General features: G+C 44.5%; 2 protein-coding genes across 4 annotated transcripts in view; one reads left to right on the top strand and one right to left on the bottom strand.

The window, feature by feature from the left end:
- LOC137414318 (uncharacterized) overlaps positions 1-17,991 on the top strand; it is a 96,337-nt gene that overhangs the window by 12,154 nt on the left and 66,192 nt on the right. The gene's annotated exons all lie outside the window — the stretch shown is intronic.
- LOC137418960 (uncharacterized) overlaps positions 1-17,991 on the bottom strand; it is a 106,536-nt gene that overhangs the window by 24,368 nt on the left and 64,177 nt on the right. The gene's annotated exons all lie outside the window — the stretch shown is intronic.

Genomic DNA, 17,991 nt, shown 5'->3' with positions numbered 1-17,991 from the left:
AGGCTCTTTTCCCATCATCTTTTGCAATTAATCATTTGTCTTCCTCTCTCTCAACGATACTCCACACATCCACCGAACCATTCGCATTTCCACCCTTTCCAGCCTTCATTGCTGCTCTACGTTCATTACCCATGTCTCGCTCCCATAAATCATAACACTTCTCACACATGCAGCATACACCTTTCCCTTCAGCTTCAACAACACTCCCCTCCTCGTCATCACGCCACTCAGTTCCCGAAACTTCTTCCATGCACATCTCACTCTCGCAACCGTTGCCGAGTCTGATCCACCTTCTCCATTCAGCATGTCTCCTAGGTAACAAAATGTTTTCACACCTTCCAGCTTCACGCCGTCTCCAAGATCCAACTCAACATTTCCTCCATCTGCAGCTCCCTCTGTGCACACCTTACACTTGAATGTAGCTGCCACACTGGTTAATGACCCTCTCAAACCACTACATTTTTGATGAACCCACTCAGTGCACAATGTATACAACAACAACAACAACATGCATTTTAAGGCCATTTTCCCTGCACAATGTATGTTGAATGGAATTCACTCTGACACCCTTCCTGCACACAGCACACGGCCACTTCCCAGTTCTTTCCACCTCCCACATGCTTTACCACTTGCCATCACCTTCGTTTTTTGCGATATTAAACCTTCAGACCTTTTGTCTCCATACATTCCTTCCACTTGTTCATCTTCTCCTTCAGTCCATCCATACTTTCTGCAATCAACACCAGATCATCTGCATACAATATCTCACATGGTAAACCCTCCTTTACGTTCCGAGCCTGCACCTCCATCACAGCTACAAATAGTAGTGGACTTAGTACTGACCCCTGATGCACTCCCACCTTCACCGCAAACTCACCACTCTTCCCGTCCTTCGTCCTTACAGCTGTGCGTGCTCTTTTGTACATTGCCATCACTACTCTGATCAACCATTCCTCCACTCCTAACTTCCTCAATGCCCATGTCAATACTTCATGTGGAACCCTATCGAATGCTTTCTCCAGATCAACAAACCCAAGAAACAACTTCTTCCTCTTCTCCATGTACTTCTCTTGCAACTGTCTCACAATAAAAAGCGTGTCTGTCGTTCCTCTTCCTGGCATAAATCCAAACTGCATTTCGTCAATCTTCACTTTCTTCCTTATCCTCCTCTCCAACACCCTTTCCAATACCTTCATTCCATGCTCTAATAACTTTATCGCTCGATACGAGCCACAGTCCAGAGGGTCATCTTTCCCCTTGTATAGAGGGACGAGGGTACTCAGTTCCCAATTCACTGGAATGCGGCCTTCTTTCACCACCAGATTGCAGATCTCTGTCATTCTCTTCACACCCCAACTTCCTGCTGCCTTCAACATATCTCCCACAACTCCCGTCGGCCCTCCCGCTTTTCTGCTCTTCATTGCTTTTATCGCGTCCTCAACTTCCTTCTCAGTTATCTTCTCTGCCGGTCCTAAAACTGAGTTACTCTCTAGGTTGCCATTCCATTCATTCTCTGCATTCAACAGTATTTCCATATATCTCTTCCATCTTCCTTTAATTCCATCTGGGGCCACAACGGTTTGTCCCACTTCATCCTTCAAGCAACTCACCCCCATCACATCACACCTCTTTTTCGCTATCTGCTTTGCAATCCTGAATACCGCTCTCTGACCCTCTTCCAAATCCAAGCGTTCTCCGAACATTTTCCTGCATGCCTCCTGCGCCTTTGCTACCTCTTTCTTTGCAGCCTTCGTGGCTGCCTTATAACTTTCATGCTCTGCTTTTTCTGCTCCCGTACCCTTCGCCTTCTGCCACTCCTTGAACTTCTTCCTCTTCTTGTCAATCCTCTTTCCAACTTCATCATCCCACCACCATGTTTCCGAGTGCCTCGGTGGTCCTTTTGTCCATCCACATACCTCACCAACGGCTCCCAACAGACTATCTTTCATTGACATCCAACCACTTTCAAGCTCAACCACATCAACCTCTACCATACTCAGCTTCTCTTTTAATGCCTCCCTCACTGTCACCTCTTTAAACCTCCACACCTTTATTCTCGGTTGGTACTTCACCCGCCGAGCTATCCTTGAGACTTGTGGAACTATTCTCCTTGTGGTGAGACTCCATCTGTGCCTTGCTGCCTCGTCAAGTTATGTTGTTCGATTTGTGTTTATTATGGGCTTAGTTTGGTCACAAATAAATGATCATCAGTATGTTGTCCTGATGAGCCCACAACAAGAGCAAAATCTAGATCGACATCTCTGTCTTGGTCTATTTGTGAGCAACGAGCTTTAATCTCAGTCTGCAAAGACTTGAGTACCATAAGGATGCCTCTTAGTTGGAAGGTGATGTGTTGGTATAATTTATGCACATGTCAGTGTCATTTCATAGGGTCAGTGTGCTTTTTTGGTTCAATATATATATATATATATATACTGTCGTGGCCAAAAATATTGGCATCCTTTCACTTTTTTCAAATAGCTCACAATTTTCACTAAAAAATAAGTTGAAATTGACTAAAGTATTTGGTCTCCACAACTCTTTTTTTCATTCTTAATATTATAGAACCTTTGTTTTTGATTCAGAACTTAATATATCCTTTTAAATCACAAAATAAAAATAAATGGCATTTGTTACGCCTCCCCCCCCCCCCCTTACCTCTGATCTCGGTGAACCTCCGAACCCCGAGAGGGTCCCATGCAGAAAGACGTGTTATCCTTGGTTGAAATCCAGCAAATAATGAAACCCTCAATGGAACCAGCAAATTAAACAGTCAAATCAATAATGCAACCACACCAGGTTATAAACAAACAATAATATATTATAAATCACACACAAAGAGCCATACAACAATGGGGGCAATCACCCCTACTTTCAAACCTTACGATGATATCCTTGTCAAGCCCCTTAACCCCACACTCACGGCACCTCCCCCAATGTCTCTGCACCCCTCCAAGGCGAAGTCCCAATGTCTCTGTGCGCTCCCGCGATCGGGGAGTCAAGGCCCGATGGTCAATTGAGGCGTAAGCTAGCGAGACGACCCCGAGGTCACGTGCTCAGCACCCAGCAACACAGCGGTGGAAAGGAACCTCACAAAGACGCGCTCCGACGTACACGTTGCGGTTCAATCCGCGAGTCTCCGTAATAATTCTCACGTGCCCCTTTCTGGCACAGCCATCCCCGGCAAACCACCGGGGAATAATGCCCAGCCGACATGACAAAAACCTGTTCCCTGCAGGTTGCTCGTGTGGCGAAGATGGCGGACGGCTTTCACTCCAACCCGGGCTTTGAGGCCCGGATCCTCTGGAACCTCAATGAGAATACCTGACGACACAGGCTCCACACACTCCGGCGATATTTCTTATCGCCCGAACTTCCCTTCACGGACGCAAAGTTCACTCGCACTGTACATTGAACGCTCGGGCCGGAGCTTCAACAACAACGTCTGTTTCACGATCTCCTCGCCTCTCTCTTCTCCTTTGCTCCACCTCTTCCGGCCACAATCCGGATTTCCGGCCACATTTTACCAGGAGCGCTTTTAAATCTTTTAACTATAATAACCCTTTCCCTTCAACAACAATCCAGAATACTTAGAATCAACAACAATAATCATAACAACAACCCTTAGGGCCGAATCCGTAACACATTAAACAAAATTATTGACACCCTGACTTAACATTTGGTAGCACAGACTTTGGACAAAATAACTGCAGTCAAGAACTTATCTCCCCACAGGTGTTCAATGGGATTTAGATCTGGACTCATTGCTGGCCACTTCAGAACAGTCCAGCATTTTGACTTGAGCCATTCCTGGGTGCTTTTTCAAGTGTGTTTTGGGTCATTGTCCTGCTGCAAGACCCATGACCTTTGACGGAGACCCAGCTTTCTGAAACTGAGTTGAACATTGCATTCCAAAATGCTTTGGTAATCTCCTTATTTCATGATTCCATTCACACATTCAAGGCACCCAGTGCCAGAGGCAGCACAGCAACCCCACAACATCACTGAACCTCCTCCATGTTTAACTGTAGGGGAGGTGTTTTTTTCTTTGAAGGCTTCATTTTGTTTTCTGTAAACATCGAGATTAAGTGCCTTACCAAAAAGCTCTAATTTGGGCTCATCTGTCCACGGGACATGGTCCTAGAAGGAGTTTGGCTTGTTCAGCTGTGTTTTGGCAAACTCGAGTTGGGCTTTCTTATCTCTCTCTCTCTCTCAGCAGTGGGGTCCTCCTGGGTCTCCTACCATAGAACCCCCTTTCATTGAGTTGGCAATGGATGGTGCGAGTTGAAACTGTCGTACCTTGTGTCTGAAGGTTAGCTTGAATTTGTTTGGCAGTTGATCGAGGTGCTTTTCCTACCATTCAAACAATGTTTCACTGCAATCTTCGATCAAGTTTTCTCTTGCAGCCATGTCCAGGGAGGTTGGCTACAGTGCCATGGGCCTTAAACTTCCTGATAACATTGCGTACGGTGGACACAGGAACATCAAGGTCTCTGGAGATGGTCCTGTAGCCTTGAGATTGTCCATTCTTGGCTACAATCTTGTGTCTGAACTCCTCAGACAATTCTCTTGTTTTCTTTCTTTTCTCCATGCTCATTGTGGTCCACACAGTGACACAAAACAGCAGAATGACTCCTTTTCTTTATTCAAACTGGTTGAATGAGTGATTTTTATATTGCAGGCACCTGCAACTCGCCACAGGTGAGTTAAATTCCAAAGTAAAGGAGAATCACCTACGTGAAACCTAATTATGTCTCAACTTCTAAAAGGTGCCAATAATATTGTCCGGGCCATTTTATGATTTATGTGTAGAATAAGCTAAGATTTAGTAATTTTTTCAGCTCTTTTTTTGTTTTGTTCCACTGCAAACCAAATAAATACATTTGTGGATACCAAAATATTTTTTTATTTCAACAATTTTCTGGAAAAAATGGTGCATTATTTGAAAAAAGTGCAAAGGTGCCAATATTTTTGGCCATGGCTGTATAATATACAGTCGTGACCAAAAATATTGGCACCCTTGCATTTTTTTCAAATAGCTCAATTTTCTCTAAAAATAAGTTGTAATGACAAAAGTATTTGGTCTCCTCAATTCTTTATTGCACTGTAAATATTACAGAACTTTTGTTTTTGATTCAGAACTTAATAAATCCATGGTGACAGACAGATTAGAGATTTGGAGTACTTCAAAACAATTTAATACTTACATTATTTGTTAACTGGTACCTCAACACAGGTCATACTATCCTCTTCAACTAAAATATCAAATAAGCTCTGCTACATCGCTGTTAGACTTTTGGTCTTGTTTTTAATGTTGAAGGCTCCAGTAACAGACAATATCGTCCGCATCGAGGACAGGCCTTAAATAAAAGAACTGCATTGATAGAAAAGTAAAGAAAGAGAGAAGAGTCGCAGGTTTTTGTGGAAGTAAAAAGTCTGCTTTTTGAAAAGGGGAAGATCATAAGTGTTTGGAAAGACATGTGAAGGTAAAGAGTTCCAGAGTTTGGCAGTGGAGGGGATGAAACAAACATCATAAGGGCCCACCCTTGAGTTGCCAATGGCCACAGAATAATCATGAGATGTAGTGGCTTTTCGAGTAATCCGTGGTCCTCGCTAATGGCGGAGGAATACAGGCAGCAAGTTCTTGGGAGCAAAAACCGAAGCAATATCTGTAGAAAAGAGAAATAGAGCCAACTTTGCAACATAATTCGAGCTGGTCGAGTTTTGAGGTCAGATTGGGAGAGTTGATAAGTCGGATTATTTTGGATTCAACTCTGTCCAGTAGGTATGTGGAGCTATAACCTCCCCTGATCTTCCTGTTACCAATGCTGAAGTGGACTGGGCCATTACACAAGACATCACCTTCAGGGCAGCTTCTGACGTTCTCAGTTTCGTTAAGCGTAGTCACAAAGACTGGTTCGACAAGAATGCCTCTCAGATCAAAAGTTTACTAATTAAGCCCATGCATGTGGCTCATCTTTGCTGGATTGATGACAAGAAGCTCAGTGAACAAACACTCCTCTTACCTGTAACTGCGGAGACTCTCACAGTCAAGACTATGATCCATGAAAGACAGCTGGTGGGCAGCAAGTGCAGAAGACATTCAGGAGGCAGCCGATACAAGGAATTTCAACAGCTTCTATGCTGGTATAAAGGCAGTCTATGGACAATTTTCTCGCGATATCGCCGCACTCCATAGCTCAGATGGCCAGCACCTTATCACAGATCAATAAGCTTGCATGATTGGCAGGTTGTCCGTCGACACAAAGACCACATTATCTACCGTCACTGCAGCCCCATTGAACCTCCAATACTGCCTGTCGTTATGCCGGAGCCTGAACAGCAACAATCCATTGTTGTGCCTGCACCTGGGAATGTCGTGCCCACCCATACCTGAAATTGATGCTGCCGTTCCACCTGCAGGCAGTGATGTTGCCTCTCCTGCACACCTGCCACGCCGATCAACCAAAATCAGGAAACGCCCTGATTTTATGGACTAATGATGTGGCAGTCAAAGTCATCTTGTTGCAAAGACGTAGTTCACCCCTGACTCTTCAAGTTGTGTTGTTTTAGTTTTCCTAAACTTAGCACCGTTTTGTGTTGATTCACTTTTGCCAAAATATTGCTCATGGTTTTCACAATTGACATTTTCACATTTGTTTTCACATTTGATACAAAAATGTTGTATATGGACTTTTGGTATTCACCCAGCTAAAAGGGGGAGATGTGATGTATGCAACATCTAGACTTCACCATCGACAACGGATGAACACGTCACTTCCAGGTTGGTGGGCCCGGGAAGCGGCGTTGTGCTTGCTGCTCACACAATAAAAGCCACTCTGAATTGAGCTGAATTGTTGTTCTTTTGGTGGAACAACACATATTCAAACTGGATACATGTTTAAATAACCAAAAGCCCTCTTTTGAAACATTTATCTCAAGCATGTTGTTGTAAATACAAGATTGTTTCTGTGCTGAACATGCTCTTCTGAAAATAAACAATTTTTATGATATCTTTGTTAGCTCACCTGGAACATAGTTCCGGGGAGCTTATGCGATGGCGTATTGTCCGTCCCTCAGTCTGTAAACACTTGCAACTTCTGCGAAACCGCTGATGGGATTGTGACGAAACTTGGCACAAATGATATTTGTTATGTTGTGATTAAGGTTTGTTCACTGCATGAAAAAGGTCGGAGTTTAAGGGAGTCAACTGGGGGTCAAAGTGGATCCAGGTTTGACCCACCAAAATAGGAATTTTCTTTTTTCTCAGAAATTACACACACACTTTCGATGAAACGTGACCACAACCTTCACCACCCATATTGTACCAAAGTTTGTTCACGAAAAAAAGGGGGGACCCTGAGTTTAAAAAAAAAAAAACAAAGGGGGAGAGGTCTTGGATTTGGCACACCAGAGTGGAAGGGCAGCCTGAGATTTTGCGGACATGAGTAGAAGGGGGCCTGAGATTTGGCAGACCCAATTGGAAGGGGGGGAGGGGCTTGACATTTGGAGGACCCGAGTGGAAGGGGAGCCTGAGATTTGGCAGACCCAATTGGAAGGGGGGGAGGGGCTTGACATTTGGAGGACCCGAGTGGAAGGGGAGTCTGACATTTGGCGGACCTGAGTGGAAGAGAGGGCTTGAGAAAGATGAGCAGCGGTGTGGTGATGACGAGCGCATGCACGTGCATACGCACATGTACATGGGTCATGATTTGCACGTACACATGCACGAATCTGATTGATACACATGTTTGTTTGGCTTTGGTTTTTCTTTTGGTTTTGGTTTTAGTTTTGCTTTTGGTTTTGCTTTGGAATGTTTTGTTTTGTTTTGCGTGACATCATATTCTGTGTATTTTTTTTATGTTGAAGAATCTAATAACGGACAAGGCAATGCAAAAAGTCCTCCAGTCCAGGGAAAAATTAAAGGTGAGGAGTGAAAATGGGTAAGAAACGTGTGCGATGTTTCTTTGTAAGAAAGAGATTAAAGCTAGCCCGGTCGCTATAGTTTGAGTGAGACAGGAAGTAAGACCATAAATCCTGACACCGAGAGTGTAAAATGGTTCCGGGCACCACTTCAACACTCTCAAGTCAGAACGGTAGTACTACCCTGAGACGTTGCTGTTGTAGGGGAATTTGTAGCTGAGACTCAATACTCCAATGACCGGACACAGGTTTTACAAAAGGTCTTGTTTATTAACTGGTTATTCACTTCATTCCATTTACCAAATAATACCGCTTAATTCAATGGACCAGGTTAACCCTTTTCACATGGTCCTTCTCGTTCGGCCGATGTTCCTCCGCCACTCCCGTCGGTCAGAGCTCCTGGTGACAAGTCCTCCCGACTCAATGTTTGCTCTGGTTTATATGGACAAAACTGGAGTTAATCCCCTGTCCGCTGAATCTTAATCCTTTCTCCGCTAATGCCCCGAGGTCATGCATGCACCAAGTCCTGGCATCAGCTCGCTCCCCTCCTGCTGCGAGGGCTGCTCCAGCCTGGGGCTGTGACCAGGTGGACAAGAGATTATCATGTTCGGGCACATTCCTGACACTCATTTACGAACTCGTCTTTCACAGAGTTTGCAGGTAAAATGTATCTGCTTCGTTACCAGTGTTAATTAATAAGTTACCAGTGCCAATTAATAAGTTACACTGAGTTACACTTCCACAATTCCCTCATCTTTTTGTTTTTGTTTATATTAACCATTAATCTAAACATCAATATAAGTAAACAATCAATCACTACAAGTAAACATCATTACAAGTATAAGTAAATAATCAATCACTTTGGTAATCAAATTCCCTTGGGCATACACCGTCATCCTGCAAGAATCACAAAACATTTCGTTGGTCATTGACTCCTTCCATATCGTTCAATCTATTGCATTTGCATCACAAATATATTTTCAAAACAACACTTCACCATCACCAAGATACAACAATTTCACTTCATTTTCAAGTTTTGTAAAGCATCTGCACCATCTGGCAAAAACGTTTGCCTCCACACAAATGTTGACTTTGTTTGAAAGGAAGGGCTGATCACTTGTGTTTGAATCCTGGTATGAAACATTTTCTCCTAATGTCTTCATAGCTCCTGCACTACTTCGTGAAGGATTTCGCTGTTGTGGTAACATTGCGGAGTCATAGACTGACCCTGCTCTCCTTGTAGCATTCTTGCCACTTTTTTGCTGTAAACCATAGTAATTCCTGAACAAGGCCTTCACCCAGTTGTAGTCGACTTGCCTCCTCCCTCATTGTGAGTGGGCAGCAAGTATTGGTGTGACGTTGATTGGCCAGCAAGATGTGGAACAGGGATGCCGGATGCATCCACAATGATGTTGGGACCATGGTGTTCAGGTCATTCATGGTCCTTACCAGGAGCAACCAGCAGAATCGTGCACAGCTGTTGTGACAAGGGCACAGCCGTTTTTTGCAGCTCCATGCTGGTTCCCCGGACGTTGGTGAAGTAATAACATATGTCCCTGCATTTCACAGAGGTTGCAGGTAAAATGTCGTTATCCTGCAACTTCTGATGTGGTGAATGTTCGAAGCCTTCGAACAAGAGTAAGTGATCGCCTTTCTTTCATATGTTGCAGTGTGATCCAGGCAAATGGTCACATAAATTTCCTTGGTGAAGGTAAGCATTCATCTCCAAGTTACACGGGAGAATGTCTTCATCATTCTTTGAGAAAGAGGGTGTATGCCACGATTAACTTCATTTTTTAGCCACAAATTTTATTTCTCGAACTTCTTCCCAATTCCGTTAGCAATCCCTCCAAAATGTGATCTCGTCTTATCCTTATGCTCAGTCACATCTGAATCTGCTTTCCGCACACACTGAATCAGATAGGGTACATCTTACCATGAAATCAGCATAATCATGTATATCTTCCGACAGTTTCACATTCAACAATTTGTTGTTTTTCCTTAACACAAAAGTTATATTCATTTATATGCGTCACACAAATAATATTCAATCAGGTATGTATTTTATTACTAAACTAAGAATAGCATCCACAATTGCTTTCAGGTTAATATAGTTCAAAAATTAACTCATGCAGGTATTTTAGCACTACTCTAAGAAAATAAATTGTATATGATTACAATCACAAACGGGAATACCTAATTCTCAACAACAATTTTCCCAAACCAACAAATTAAACATAATGTATTATTACCATAATTCCTCTCCACTTTTTCTTTTCCCTCTTTTTTTTTTCTAACAGTGTGTCACTCGTGGTGATATGAGTTCACTGATATTGTAATTGGCACAACTCATAACATTGTCGTTATGCCATTATCTTAATTCTACTGTATTCATTTGCAACATCACTTGATTTAATCTTTTAATCTCAGTATTTATGTCGCCATAAAAGTCTTCCTTTTCTGGTTCCACATTTCTTTCCTCATTTGTCACTTCATGCGTTATCATCGTGTTGTTGGTTACCTTATTCAAACACACCGTCACTAAGGCTTTCAAGCAAGCCACCACTAAAACAATTGCCAATATAACTACTAAACCAACAAACAAATATTGGAGTATCTTAGCTACCACCCCTCCAAATGTGTTTCCCAACCATGCAAAGGCACCCCCTTTTATATAATCGTGGTATCTTGCTCCCTCTTGTCTGATTGTATCGGCTATGTTATAAATTTCTTCTGACTCATCAGGTATGTACGTACAGCAATCTGTACCAATCACTGCACATGTACCTCCTTTTTCTGCTAACAGCATATCTAATGCCATACGATTTTGTAATGCCATCGTTCTTGTTGCTGCCAGCTCTCTTGTAAGTTTTTCCAATCCACTTGCTGTTTTATTTGCCAACTTCTCCATAGCCAATGCCATGTGCCTGAGTTCTCGCCCTGCCTTCCAGGTTCCATAAAATGGAAATATTACCATTCCAATCCATTCCCCCATGCTAATAGTTCTTTTCTGCCTAGAATGCAGGATATGCGTTGGTGACTTTGTTAACAGGCGCATGTGTGGAAGCACAAACCCAAGAAAACATGATCCTGACCATGTCAGTGGGAGATACGCATACGCCTTGTGTCCACATATAAAATATGTATTATTATAGGTCCATGTCGTATCTGACATCCAAGTTCCTTCCCAATACAAAGATATCATCTTTAAGCTAGTGTCCTTTACTGGGACAAGCAATCTCATATAGCCCAACTCGTAACTATAATGGTGGCAGGTGGAGTTTCCCATCAACTTATTATTCTCTGTGGTTCGATGTCGGATGAAACATAGGAGCCCTTTTATTTGTTGTTGAATAGTTACGTAAGGGGGCATAACTTCATTGTCATATTTAGGCCTATAACTGTCTTCAAATTCCTCACATTGATATCCCCCTTTTTCCCAACTAGCATCCCCTATAGTGCAGCGGCATAGCAAACCAATTGTGCATTTTGTGATGGAAGCACCAAATTTGGCAGAATGATAGAATATTATATGGAGAACATTTTCAGATATGGAACCACTTTGGAATTCACCCCAATGTGGCCGCCATATTGGATTTCAAAATGGCGGCTTAAAAATCTTTAATTACAAATATTTCTGGTTCTATACCAGCTACAGCCTTGATTTTAGTGTCTGGATGTACAAACTTGAGGTCAAGGAATTGAATGGTTCTACTTAGAAGTTGATTTACTGACGCCATATTGGATTCCAAGATGGCGGCTTCCGAAAATCTGCTGACCGATATCTCTGGTTCTATGCCAGCTAGATACTTGATTCTGGTGTCTAGATGTACATTTCTGAGGTCAATGAATTGAATGGTTGTATTGAAATATGTTTTAATGCACATAAGCAACTGATAATCCCATATTACGTACATTGTATACACACGTTCAGCAAGAGAACTAGCGAGCGTATTGCATCAAGTCATGCCAAGTGTCACAGTTCCAACTCAATGTGAGCAGTCACCATCACAGGCACACAGTGCTGTGCATTTCAGAGCCGCTTTCTTGCACTTGCATCTCCCACTGCAACCGTTTTCGCACCCACAACAGATGAGTTCATCGCAGGATTTGGCAGCTTCTGGTAGTGTTGTCCACAGAGGATCGAACTGTCCGTCATTGTCCACCCACCCCCAATCGCATGGTGATGGGAGATAGCAGTGTGGGACAAGAGACTGTCCCCAACAATGTCCACCCTGGTAAGTTGCTCTCTTCACGTGTTGTACTAGGGCGGCCTGTGTTGGAGGTATTGCTTCAATGGATCGAGATTTCTTTGCAAAGAGTTTCTTTCTTGCCAGATTCACCTCAGAACATGTGCATGTGCGGTCGTACAGAAGCACTACGTATCTCTCCAGGGTTGCCAGTGTATCCTCAGAGATCTCACTTGGTGCAGATGCCAGGTCCAGGAATGCATTGGTCACTTCTGGAAAAGTTTCCCATACTGCCCATGCTGTTTTCTTGCCACGACCTGCAAAGCTCGAGACGGTATCACACCCTGTGATTGCATGGAAGATTGGCAGTGCCTTGGCTTTGTCTGGTCCCAGGGTAGCAGACAGCTCGTGTGCTGCTATGTAGCGGAAGTTCTTTCCGGTTCCAAGCGCTAACCAGAGTTCGTCCACTACCTCAAGCTCCTGGGCCATCCACACAGCGAGAACCACCACATCTGTGTCCACGGTGCGGATGAGTACTCTGCGGTGTCCAGATTTCATAGCAGCTGCTGCGTGGAGCATCATGCGCGTGTCTGCTTCCTCGTGATTGCACAGGGCCAAAGCGGCTGTGTCTGCACATGGTGGTACAGCAATGACCTGTTGGTGTAAGCATGAACAATACCGTGATGTAAATTAAATGTGAATTCCTTTGGTGTAGGTGGTCACGAATAAAACCTGACATGAATCTGCATAACATTTATTAATTTATTTCAGTACATTATTTCAAGTACATAAATACAGGGCAATTATTATTATTATTATTATTATTATTATTATTATTCTTGTTATTTACTTGGCATCAAACACATGAAATCATACAATATGACATTGCACATATAACAGTAGCCTGTTCATGTACACTCCCCCAAGATGCCAGGAAAGAAAAAAGCAATTCAAGAACACTATGGCCAATAGGCCTTTCTTAACAATTTGAGGGAGTGTACCGTGGACAGCTAAAGATTATCTATCTATAATTCCAGTAATCTCTGTGTGTGTGTGTGTGTGTGTGTCTGTGTGTGTGTTTGTTTGTTTGTCTGTGACCGCTGTTTCTCGACAACCACGGGTCCGATATACTTGAAACTTGCCAGGTATATTGCTGGGGACCCGAGGATGTGCCTTTTCAAGGTTTGAAATTAATCGGACAAGTAGTTACCGAGCTATGGCGATTTCTTTACCAAACACCGCAAGCCGTTCGCTTTGGACCAAACCATTGCATGTAAATAGAGGGGGGGGGGGTTCTGTGGTCGTTGCGAATGGACCAAACCATTCATGTAAATAGAGGGGGGGGGGGGTTCTGTGGTCGTTACTGCCACGTGGTTTCAAAGTTTTTTTTTTTGTTGTTGTTTGCACGCATGTTTTTTTGCACCCACGTACGGGCACGCCCTAGGATGTTTACACACACACACCCCTACACAATTTTTTTTTTTTTTTTTTTTTGGCAAGGAACGGGCACCCACGTACGGGCACGTCCTAGCTTATATATAGTACGGGCATGCCCTAGTATATACAATACAAAATATTATTCCGAATAGATAATACAAATCGGGATTATATAATCAAAATTAAATTATATGAAAAGAATACACATATGTGGGTAAGAATTTACTCTACAACAGCATAAATCAATAATACATTGTATAATATGTACTGAAACCACAGAAGATTGTACACACACTCTCAAACACACAAGCAGGCACGCACCCACTCTCACCACCCAGACACATACACACACTTTCACTAACACACACTAACATACATCATGCACATTACCTGTTCACCGTCAGTAGCAATCAGCTGTTTGTCTGGCACATCGATGGACTCCGTGACCTGCTTAGACAGAAAGCTGAAGAGTTCCTCCTTGTTCTCGTCGACACGGAGGAAACTGTGCCAGTTGCCTGGTAGGAGGGCAGAGCCAGTGACACGTCTGCGTATTCCCTTGCCTCTGTTGGTCCTTGCAGTTGCCTTCAGGCTGCCTGACTTTGCATAGCGGTCCCACACTAGATCGAGACGAGATCAATGTTGAAGCTGTGACATAATGTATGGAACGAATACTTTTGTGGCATAGTCAAGAAATGTTTTGGTCTGGCCTGGGCTCAGCATTTGAACTATTACAGCTCCATCGAGGATCACAGAAGATACTTGTGGTGGGTCCGACTTTGTTTCGACAAGCTGTTCTAAGGGCTGCAACAAGTCAGCTTTGGAACCAAAGCGGAGCTGTCCATTTTGCGAGAGTGCTGGCGGATGTGCGCTGTTCTCATGTTTGAAGAACTGCTCGAGACCCCCATCTCTGGTTTGGCATGCGATGTATAGTCTGGAGAAGAGCTCTGAATCACTCTTTGCAGAGGCTACTTGTTGTTTGCTCTTCTGGGCAGCTTTGACCTTGATGGATGAAAACAACGGGAGTTTGTTGCGTTTGATGACATCATTGAGTGGCTTGGATCTGTCTGCCAGACGTTCCTTCTCAAATGAATGGAACTGATCTCTCCCAATCTGTACAGCTGTACGCACAGTATCTACAACAGCTGGGCCCAAGATCTCCAGTGTGCCCAGGACCAGCAAATCTGTGCTTTCTTCTTCAAAGGGGCTGCCCATCTCTTCGATGACTGTTGTCAGTGCACGGACATCTTGGACGAACTTCTTCTGCACACTGTCGGTTTGCTCATGGTGGTGGGTGTGCTCTCCCCTTTGGCGCAGTTGCTGTGAGGTCTCAAATTCTGTGATGACCCGAGCAACTTCGGGGCCAGCCACCATCCACCGTCGAAGGGCACTTGGATTTTCAGTTAGGCCCACTGCCCCGCCATCGCCTTTGACCGTGGCATTGTTTTGTTCATGAGCCTGGTCTAGGGAGATGGCGGAGAAAGCATGCCTAGTCTTCTTGGATGTGAAGTGCCCCGCATGGAACTTGGCAGCAACATCTGGGTGTTTCTCTGCAATGCCAACCATGTCCCTGATGTGGACTGGTAACCAGCGAGCATAGTGGATATGGTCCAATGCAGCGAACCATGTAGCTAGCTCTGGTAGGGTGTCCATGTACAGCGTGAAGTTGGACTCTCTCAGTGAACGTATGTAGAGGAGTATACAGAGCTCCAGGTTAAGTACAGTGGCCCAGTACTGAAACTGTGGACATGCCGCTGCTCTCTGGTCACACCATGCCTCGAACTCCAATGGTTCCTCATCTCTTGCAGTTGCTCTTTCGTTGTATATGTCATATGCACGATGCTGCAGTATGTGTAGGGCAGCAACAGTTACTTGGTGGGCGCGTCTTGTACGGCTGACGTGAGCTGCACGCAAGAAGGAGTCTGCTGTGCCAGCTGTTGCTATCTCTGCCTGAACCAATGCCTGTGTCCAACCGCTGTCTTGCAGCCAGTCTCCTGCTGTCTTCAAAGCTGCCATCTCTGTGTGTAGACCACCCAGCATGACCACAAAGAGATCTTCACCATGTGTGTCTGGCCAGTTCCATTGCACCTGCTTGGCGATCGCATAAAGTGGTTGGTCCAGTGTGACGACGGGTATCTGTCCAGGGTTTAGCTCATTGATCGCTGCTTTCACGACATCCATGGCATGGCGGATCATTGGCACTGAGTGGGCTTGGTCATGGAAGAGGGGAAGCAAGGCAGTGGGTGTGACTGTGATACTAGTATCCTTGGCCGATTGGTTCTCTGCGTGATGTGCAGCCCAAGAAATGTTTCCTGGATTCTGTGTGTCACCACTGTCACATGCATCCTTCACAGTCTGGAGTCACCTCTTCTCTTTATCCAGTTGAGCTTGTGCAGGATTCCTCTGCAGCGACGCCTGGGTTCCAGCTGGTACAGGGTGGCTTTTGGCAAGTGAACTAACTGGTTGTACATCTGTGTAATACCGTGGAAGGTCCTCCACAGTCTTGACATTTGAGACACCCCCGATGATGACAATACCTCGGTCTGTGCCTTGATTGTCATAGTCTGGATGTTGTATCAATGAAATACCAGTTCCGTGGAAGGAGTCGTGTGCTGTCGTGGAACTGGGATTGTGGTCTATATTATCCACAGCTGATGTGGTGAACACTCCACCGCGGAGCTTTGGGGGACAGACCACCTTCTCCGCCCGAAAGCGCTGACAGACCCCGTTCCCCAGCTCTGCAGAGATCCGTAGCACTCTATCATAGGCAATGCTGATCCCTAGTCCAGATAATGTGTCAACCAGTTCCCTCTTTCTCGTATGGGCTTGAAGCATCAAGCCAAGATATATTGGCAAAGGAGTCTCTTGACTAATGCTGTGTCGTACGTCTGTGCCTGCACCTCTCCTCTCATGCTTCACACTGTTGTATTTGAGAAGTTGAGCTATTGTCACAGACGCCGATGCCGATGACTGACATGCCTGATCTTTGATGCCTGCGCCCTCTAAAATCATGGAGACCATTGTCAGCAGCAGTTGTGGCACAGACTCTTCTTGACATTTGTTTGAGAAGGACCCATTGAAAGGCTGAGATGACTGGAACATATCCTTCCTTATAATCCCTGCAGCTCGTGCCAGGTGCACAACATCACTGTCAATATCATGTTGACATGCCTTGGCTAATGCACTGCCAATGTCTTCCTGAAACACCAGCAGGACATCTCTTCCCTGCCTGTGCTCCTGCAGATCAGGGAAGTGTGCCAGGATACGCTCCTTGAGTCTGGTTGTATGGACTCGTGTTTCCAGCACAACTCCGAACTGTTCCATTCTCATTGTGTAGAGCTTGGTGAGGTCTGCCATCTTGAATACAGGAGCAGTGTCTTCTTCTTTAGCAGTTTCCTCTATGTACGTTACCAGTTCAGCAAGGACTATTGCTGAAATGACATCTACCGTGCTCTGGCTTTGCTCAGCAAGCTTTTTTGCTGCCCTCACGCGGTTGTATAGGGATGTCAAACATTTCTTATGGTACTTGGCCTCTCTTGCGACCATGTCCCCAGCACTCAGTTGGGCTAACAAAGTGGTATCCTGAAGAAACTCTGCAGCCTTGCGAACGTGTTTATCTAGTTCCAATGTCGCTGCTTGATGAAACTCCAAACCAAGCTCTTGCTGGCAGAAGAAGCACAAATTGTCGCATATGCTATCAACACAAGCTGCCTGAGACCTAGTAAGCTTGTACTTATCTGTGATTGTACTGGGGATAGGGCTTCCCTCTGAATGACTGCTCTTCTGTACCCGCTGTAGCTTGGTAGTGTTATATTTCACCCTGCATGACTTGTGCCACTTGGCTTGGTGGGCAGCTAGAGTGGCAGCTATCCCTTGGCCTTCATCCAGTCGTTGCAAGTCCACGTCTTGTGGCAGCTTGCCTAGTTTATTGAATGCTGATAGATTGTCTTCAAGTGTCTTGTATCCAGCACCTGCATCAGTTCTTTTCGTGACAGCAGGACACTGTAGGGACTCTCCTATATCAACTTGACACAGAACACAGAGTTCCCAGTCCAGTGGCGTCTTTGGCGTTGAAGTTACATGCTTGGTAACATGAACTAACTTGAACTGCTTCGACATGATTGAAACCTGGATGGAGCAAACAAACAAAAAAGTCGTTTAATTAGGGGTTAATCAACGGACCAGCATGTTTTATCTACAGGACAATACACGACCCCCCCTGAAATTTGACACCAAATGACCTCTTTTAGGGGTATTTTTGGCCGAAATTTTCAAATTTTTCACTCCCCAGACCCCTAGATGTTCCCTTGAGCTCAGAATCGCCGCTGTAATGTGTCTACTGATGTTAGAAAAGATATAGGGTGAATGGGGCAATAATTGTGCCTGTAGGATTTGTTTCCGCCACCCCCCCTAAGGGTTACAGATTTTTAAAGCCGCCATTTTG

Source organism: Myxine glutinosa, chromosome 10, assembly GCF_964187855.1.
Source record: "Myxine glutinosa chromosome 10, kmMyxGlut1.1, whole genome shotgun sequence".
Taxonomy (NCBI): domain Eukaryota; kingdom Metazoa; phylum Chordata; class Myxini; order Myxiniformes; family Myxinidae; genus Myxine; species Myxine glutinosa.
Note: the sequence above shows the minus strand (reverse complement) of the source record. Positions and strands in the feature narration are given on the sequence as shown.